This window comes from Mirounga leonina, unplaced genomic scaffold, assembly GCF_011800145.1.
Source record: "Mirounga leonina isolate KUSES-001 unplaced genomic scaffold, KU_Mleo_1.0 Mir_152, whole genome shotgun sequence".
NCBI classification, from domain to species: Eukaryota; Metazoa; Chordata; class Mammalia; order Carnivora; family Phocidae; genus Mirounga; species Mirounga leonina.
Genome location: NW_023270380.1, coordinates 17,977,224 through 17,983,831, shown reverse-complemented (window position 1 = coordinate 17,983,831; position 6,608 = coordinate 17,977,224). Strand labels below are relative to the sequence as shown.

The following is a 6,608-nucleotide window of genomic DNA, read 5'->3' as shown; positions in this document are numbered from 1 at the left end:
TCCCATGTGAGCAAACTCAGGGTCTGTGGGGAGGTCGTCCACAAGGTCACTCAAGATGAAGTTCAATGGATTTGATAACTTGCCCCTATCATTTGGTCATAAACAACTATATTAACCTTCTAAGCTTCCCTGGTTAAGAGGAAGAACATGACAAAACTAACTTGATAGCGTTATTGTAGTATTAATTTTTATCAGATAAGATTTGCTTTGAGTGTGAGAGCAGAGAGATGGGTTCCCTGACCTTTCCTCAATGAATCACTAGCAAGGGGGGATCCATTACCATGATTGACTGACTCTAATCTCTAGAATGAATATTGGGAAAGACAGCTACCAGGGCTGCTCTACTCTACATCATGGTACTGAGCCTCAAGTGAGGTGCCCACACATTATAGGGTCTTTAATCAAAGTCTGCAGTGTCATTAAGCGATAGTAGTATAGAAATATATCCACAATGTCACTGGAACTGAGATCAAGACAATAAAATTTACTCTCTGTATCGAAGGGATGCATTGAATCAGATGGATCTCATTTCTGTAGAATTTTACAACTTTGGCTGGTTAAAATCTATTCCAGTCTTGAGATAGAGAATGTTTCAGCTAATTATTTATTTGTGTCATGCACGGTGGTTGTTGAATGCTCTTTTAAAATTCTCTATTTAGGGCGCCTGGGTGGCTCAGGTAGTTAAGCGTCTGCCTTTGGCTCAGGTCATGATCCCAGGGTCCTGGGATTGAGCCCCACATCGGGCTCCTGGCTCAGCGGGGAGTCTGCTTCTCCCTCTCCCTCTGCCTCTCCCACTGCTCATGCTGTCTCTCTCTCTGTATCTCTGTGTCTCAAATGAATAAATAAAATCTTTAAAAAAAATAAAATTCTCTATTTAAATTCAATGTAGTTAACATATACTGTATTATTAGTTTCAAGGGTAGAATTCAGTGATTCATCAGATGCATATAACACCCAGTGCTCATTACATCAAGTGATCTTCTTAATGCCCATCACCCAGTTACCCCATCCGCCCACCAACCTCCCCTCCAGCCACCCTCAGTTTGTTTCCAGAGTTCAGCATCTCTTATGGTTTGCATCCCTCTCTTTTTTCATCTTATTTTATTTTTCCTTCCCTTCCCCTATGTTCATCTGTTCTGTTTCTTAAATTCCACATATGAGTAAAATCATATACTGTTTGTCTTTATGGCAAGCATAATATCTTCTAGTTCCATCCTCATCCTTACAAATGGCAGATTACATACTTTTTGATGGCTGAGTAATATTCCATTGTACATATATTACTTCTTCTTTATCCATTCATCTGTCAATGGACATCTGGGCTCTTTCCATAGTTTTGCTATTGTGTACATTGCTGCTATAAACATTGGGGTGCATGTGCCCATTTGAATCACTGTGTTTGTATCATTGGGCTAAATCTCTCACAGTGCCATTGCTGGGTTATTGGGTAGCTCCATTTTTAACTTTTTGAGGAACCTCCAGACTGTTTTCCAGAGTAACTGTACCAGCTTGCATTCCCAGCAACAGTGTAAGAGGGTTCCCCTTGCTCTGAATCCTCGCCAACATCTGTCATTTCCTGACTTGTTAAATTTAGCCATTCTGGCTGGTGTGAGGTCATATTTCATTGTGCTTTTGATTTGTATTTCCCTGATGCTCTGTAATGTGGAGCACTTTTTCATGTGTCTATTGGCCATTTGGATGTCTTATTTGGAGAAGTGTCTATTCATGTCTTCTGCCCATTTCTTGACTGGATTTTTTTTTTTGGATGTTGAGTTTGATAAGTTCTTTATAGATTTTGGATACTAACCCTTTATCTGATAAGACATTTGCAAACATCTCCCATTCTGTAGGTTGGTTGCCTTTTAGTTTTGTTAACCGTTTCCTTTGCTTTGCAGAAGCTTTTTATCTTGATGAAGTCCCAATAGTTCATTTTTGCCTTTGTTTCCCTTGCCTTTGGAGATTTGTCTAGGAAGAAGTTGCTGCAGCTGAGGTCAAAGAGGTTGCTACCTGTGTTCTCCTTGAGGATTCTGATGGATTCTTGTCTCACATTTAGGTCTTTCATCCATTTGGAGTCTATTTTTGTGTATGGTGTAAGAAAATGGTCCAGTTTCATTCTTGTGCATGTGGCCATCCAATTTTCCCAGCACAATTTGTTGAAGAGACTCTTTTTTCTATTGGATGTTCTTTCCTGCTTTGTCGAAGATTAGTTGACTGTAGAGTTGAGGGTCCATTTCTGAATTCTCTGTTCTTATTCCATTGATCTATGTGTCTGTTTTTGTGCCAGTACCATACTGTCTTGATGATTACAGTTTTGTAATACAGCTTGAAGTCTGGAATTGTGATGCCCCCAGGTTTGGTTTTCTTTTTCAACATTCCTTTGGCTATTTGGGGTCTTTTCTGGTTCCATACAAATTTTAGGATTGTTTGTTTCAGCTCTGTAAAAAATGTTCATGGTATTTTGATAGGGATTGCATTGAATGTATAGATTGTTTTGGGTAGTGTAGACATTTTAACAATATTTATTCTTCCAATCCATGAGCATGGAACATTTTTCCATTTCTTTGTGTCTTCCTCAATTTCTTTCATAAGTGTTCTATAGTTTTCAGAGTACAGATCCTTTACCTCATTGGTTAGGTTTATTCCTAGGTATCTTATGGTTTTTGGTGCAATTATAAATAGGATCAATTCCTTGATTTTTCCTTCTTCTGCCTCATTGTTAGTCTATAGAAATGCAACTGACTTCTGTGCATTGATTTTATATCCTGTGGCTTTGCTGAATTGCTGTATGAGTTCTAGCAATTTTCAGGTGGAGTCTTTTGTTTTCTACATAGAGTATCATGTTATCTGCAAAGACGAAAGGTTGACTTCTTCTTTGCCTGTTTAGATGTCTTTTATTTCTTTTTCTTGTCTGATTGCTGAGGCTAGGACTTCCAGTACTATGTTGAACAACGGCGGTGATAGTGGACATCCCTATCATGTTCCTGACCTTAGGGGAAAAGCTCTCAGTTTTCCCCGCTTGAGGATTATATTTACAGTGGGTTTTTGTATATGATTTTTATGATATTGAGGTATATTCCCTTTATCCCTACACAGCAGATAGTTTTTATCAAGAAAGGAGGCTGTATTTTGTCAAATGCTTTTTCTGCATCTATTGAGAGAATCATATGGTTCTTGTCCTTTTTTTTATTGTGGTGTATCACATTGATTGATTTGTGGATGTTGAACCACACTTGCAGCCCAGGAATAAATCCCATTTGGTTGTGGTCAATACTCCTTTTAATGCACTGTTGGATCCTATTAACTAGTATCTTGGTGAGAATTTTTCCATCCATGTTCATCAGGGATATTACAAGGTCTGTAATTCTTTTTAGTAAGGTCTTTGGTTTGGGGATCAAGGTAATGCTGGCTTCCTAGAAAGAGTTCAGAAGTTTTCCTTTCATTTCTATTTTTTGAAACAGTTTCAACAGAATAGGTATTAATTCTTTAAATGTTTGGTAGAATTCCACTGGGAGGTCATCTGGCCCTGGATTCTTATTTGTTGGGAGATTTTTGATTACCGATTCAATTTCTTTGCTGGTTATAAATTTGTTCAGGTTTTCTATTTCTTCCTGTTCCAGTTTTGTAGTTTATATGTTTCTAGGAATGCATCCATTTCTTCGAGATTGCCTAATTTGTTGGCATATAATTGCTCATAATATTCTCTTAAAATTGTTTATAGTTTTTTGGTATTGGTTGTGATCTCTCCTCTTTCATTTATGATTTTATTTTTTTGGGTTCTTTCTCTTTTTGATAAGTCTGGTTAGGGGTTTATCAATCTTATTAATTCTTTCAAGAATTTAATTTCAGCTGTTAGTTTCATTGATATGTTCTACTATTTTTTTTTTATTCCTATATCATTGATTTCTGCTCTAATCTTTATTATTTCTCTTCTCTTGCTGGATTTAGGCTTTATTTGCTGTTCTTTCTCCAGCTCCTTTTGGTGTAAAGTTAGGTTGTGTATTTGAGACTTTTCTTATTTCTTGAGGAAGGCCTGTATTGCTGTATACTTGCCTCTTCAGACCACCTTTGCTGATCACAAAGATTTTGAACTATTGTGTTTCATTTTCATTTGTTTCCATGTATTTTTTTAATTCTTCTTTAGTTTTCTGGTGGACCCATTCATTCTTTAATAGGATGCTCTTTAACCTCCATGTATTTGTGGTCCTTCCGATTTGTTTCTTGTGGTTGACTTCAAGTTTTAAAACATTGTGGCCTGAAAGTATGTGTGGTATAATCTGTCTTTTTGTACTGGTTGAGACCTGATTTGTGACCCAGTTTGTCATCTATTCTGGAGAAAGTTCCATGTGCATTCAAAAAATATGGAATGCTTCATGAATTTGCATGTCATCCTTGATTAAGATGCTAATCTTCCCTGTATTGTTCCAATTTTAGTAAATGTGCTGCCGAAGTGAGCACTGTTGAATGCTTTTTAACTGTTTGATTTTCTGAAATACTTTATCTAAGTATTAAGAGACAATCTTGTCTACTCTTTGTTTTAAACCCCCTTTTTGTTCATCTTTGTTTTGTCAAATAATAGTTTAATTCAAAGCAAACAGCCATAGAAGAGCAAATTGCTATTATTTTTCCTTCCCTTGGATTCTTCATTGAATTAAATTATAATTGTGGCTAATTTTCAAGTGTTTGCCCTGGTGTTTGACCTTCAGTAACTATAAAGCAGATGCTGAAATATTAAATCATGTGTAAAAACAGCTTATAGAAATTACAGAGAAATTTCTGCCAAATGATACATTTGGAATTGGAGACTTTGGAGCTTTCCTGTTGGCACTGGAGTTGAAGTCCTGACAGGAAGATGTCATCTGACCTTGGCCTTTCTTTTCCATATTCTGGAATCAATTCTGTTATGACATCATTACTAGTGCAGCAAAAACTGCTAAGCTTTTGTGTGAGCTCTGTATACTACATGCCAGAGTTATTTCATATGATTGATAGTTGGACTTTAGTGAAGAAAGATTTTATTTCATTGTTTTCTTAATTTTATCATCATGAAACAAATACATGCTTCCATATCACAAAAGAGTCAATACCAAGTACGAAAGTTTGTTTTTTTTTTTTTTAAGATTTTATTTATTTATTTGAGAGAGAATGAGAGAGAGAAAGCACATGAGAGGGGGGAGGGTCAGAGGGAGAAGCAGACTCCCCGCCGAGCAGGGAGCCCAATGCGGGACTCGATCCCGGGACTCCAGGATCATGACCTGAGCCGAAGGCAGTGGCTTAACCAAGTGAACCACCCAGGCGCCCCGGCCAAGTACGGAAGTTTTAAGACAGGTTGGTTTTAGTATATTATTAATGAAGCCAAAGAACCTCCTAAATCCCTATACTTTTAGCAAGTTTGCTTCACCTGGAGAAAGTGAGGTCCATAAGCTCTTATGACTTGTTCCTCGACATTGACCAGTTCTCTCATTGGCCATAAGGGAGTTCAGAGTATGAGAATTTGCTAGCACATACCATTAGTCTTGGACCCACAGGAATCAATGGGTGCTTAGGACAAACAATATATAAATAAATGTTTTGCTAATTTTTATATTTGCATGTGTTGCCTCAATAGATGATATTAGGAAAATGGCAACATATAGGTGATTCTGTAGGTTAGAAGGTAGGTTCATAGTTTAACAACTTGAGTCATAAATATACAGTATCATTAACTTCTCTTATTAGCAGTGAGAAGTGCTGTATAAAATATAGTCTGAACAACAATGTGTTTTAAGTCTAAGTGACTGGTTTTATATTTTCATTAATTAATACTGAATCATTGCTTAAAGGGATATTCATAGTTCTGATTTTATGTTATCTTTCCTTGATCAGAGAAGGAAGTTGTATATGTTTTGTTTCCTATTTTCTATGGGGAAAAAAAGACCTTTTTAAAAAGAAGATTCCATAACCCCTTACTAGCTGCATGGGAAAAAATCTTAATCACCTTCAATCTCAATATAGTTGAATAACTATAAATTGGAGATGACAGTATATTCCTCTAGAGTTTATTGGTGAATAAAATGAAATATGACCAAAGATAAAGTGCTTAGAACAGTTTCTGGAACAAAGTAGTAATAATTATTAAATTATTAAAGTAATAACAATCATCCTTTTTGTTATGTTATGCATTATCTTATTTGAAGATTTTCAGGAGAGCTACCACTGGTTTCTGTACCATATGCAGAAATTCTCCTCCTGAGCCATCTGTGTCTTTTTATCACAAGGCCTGTGAACTGTGTAATGATGACATTTGCCTGAGAACCAGAACTCTTAAAGCCAGGTTGATGTCCCAACCCCCACCCCTCAAACATATTTGTACAAATCAAGACAGGCTAGACTGTTTCGCAGTAGCAAAGACATCAACATTTCAGGGGTTTCACGAGACAGGAGTTTAGATCTTGCTCCCACAAAGAACACTGTAGACCCTACAGAAGCTGGAAGCCATAAGCTGTGAGCCAACAGTCAAGCTGCACTGATGTCATTGTTGTCTTTCACAGTGGAGCTAACTCACTATATCCCCACCAATTACTATCATCTCTTCCCAACGTCAGATTCAGTGGCATAATGTTGGTAGCTTG

At 36.9% G+C, this 6,608-nt stretch overlaps 1 non-coding gene across 1 annotated transcript; it reads right to left on the bottom strand.

The window, feature by feature from the left end:
- Window positions 1-4,352: 4,352 nt before the first annotated feature.
- On the bottom strand, window positions 4,353-4,455 carry LOC118013033. The gene has a single exon (XR_004679907.1). It is a non-coding gene; the product is annotated as a U6 spliceosomal RNA (small nuclear RNA).
- Window positions 4,456-6,608: the final 2,153 nt, after the last annotated feature.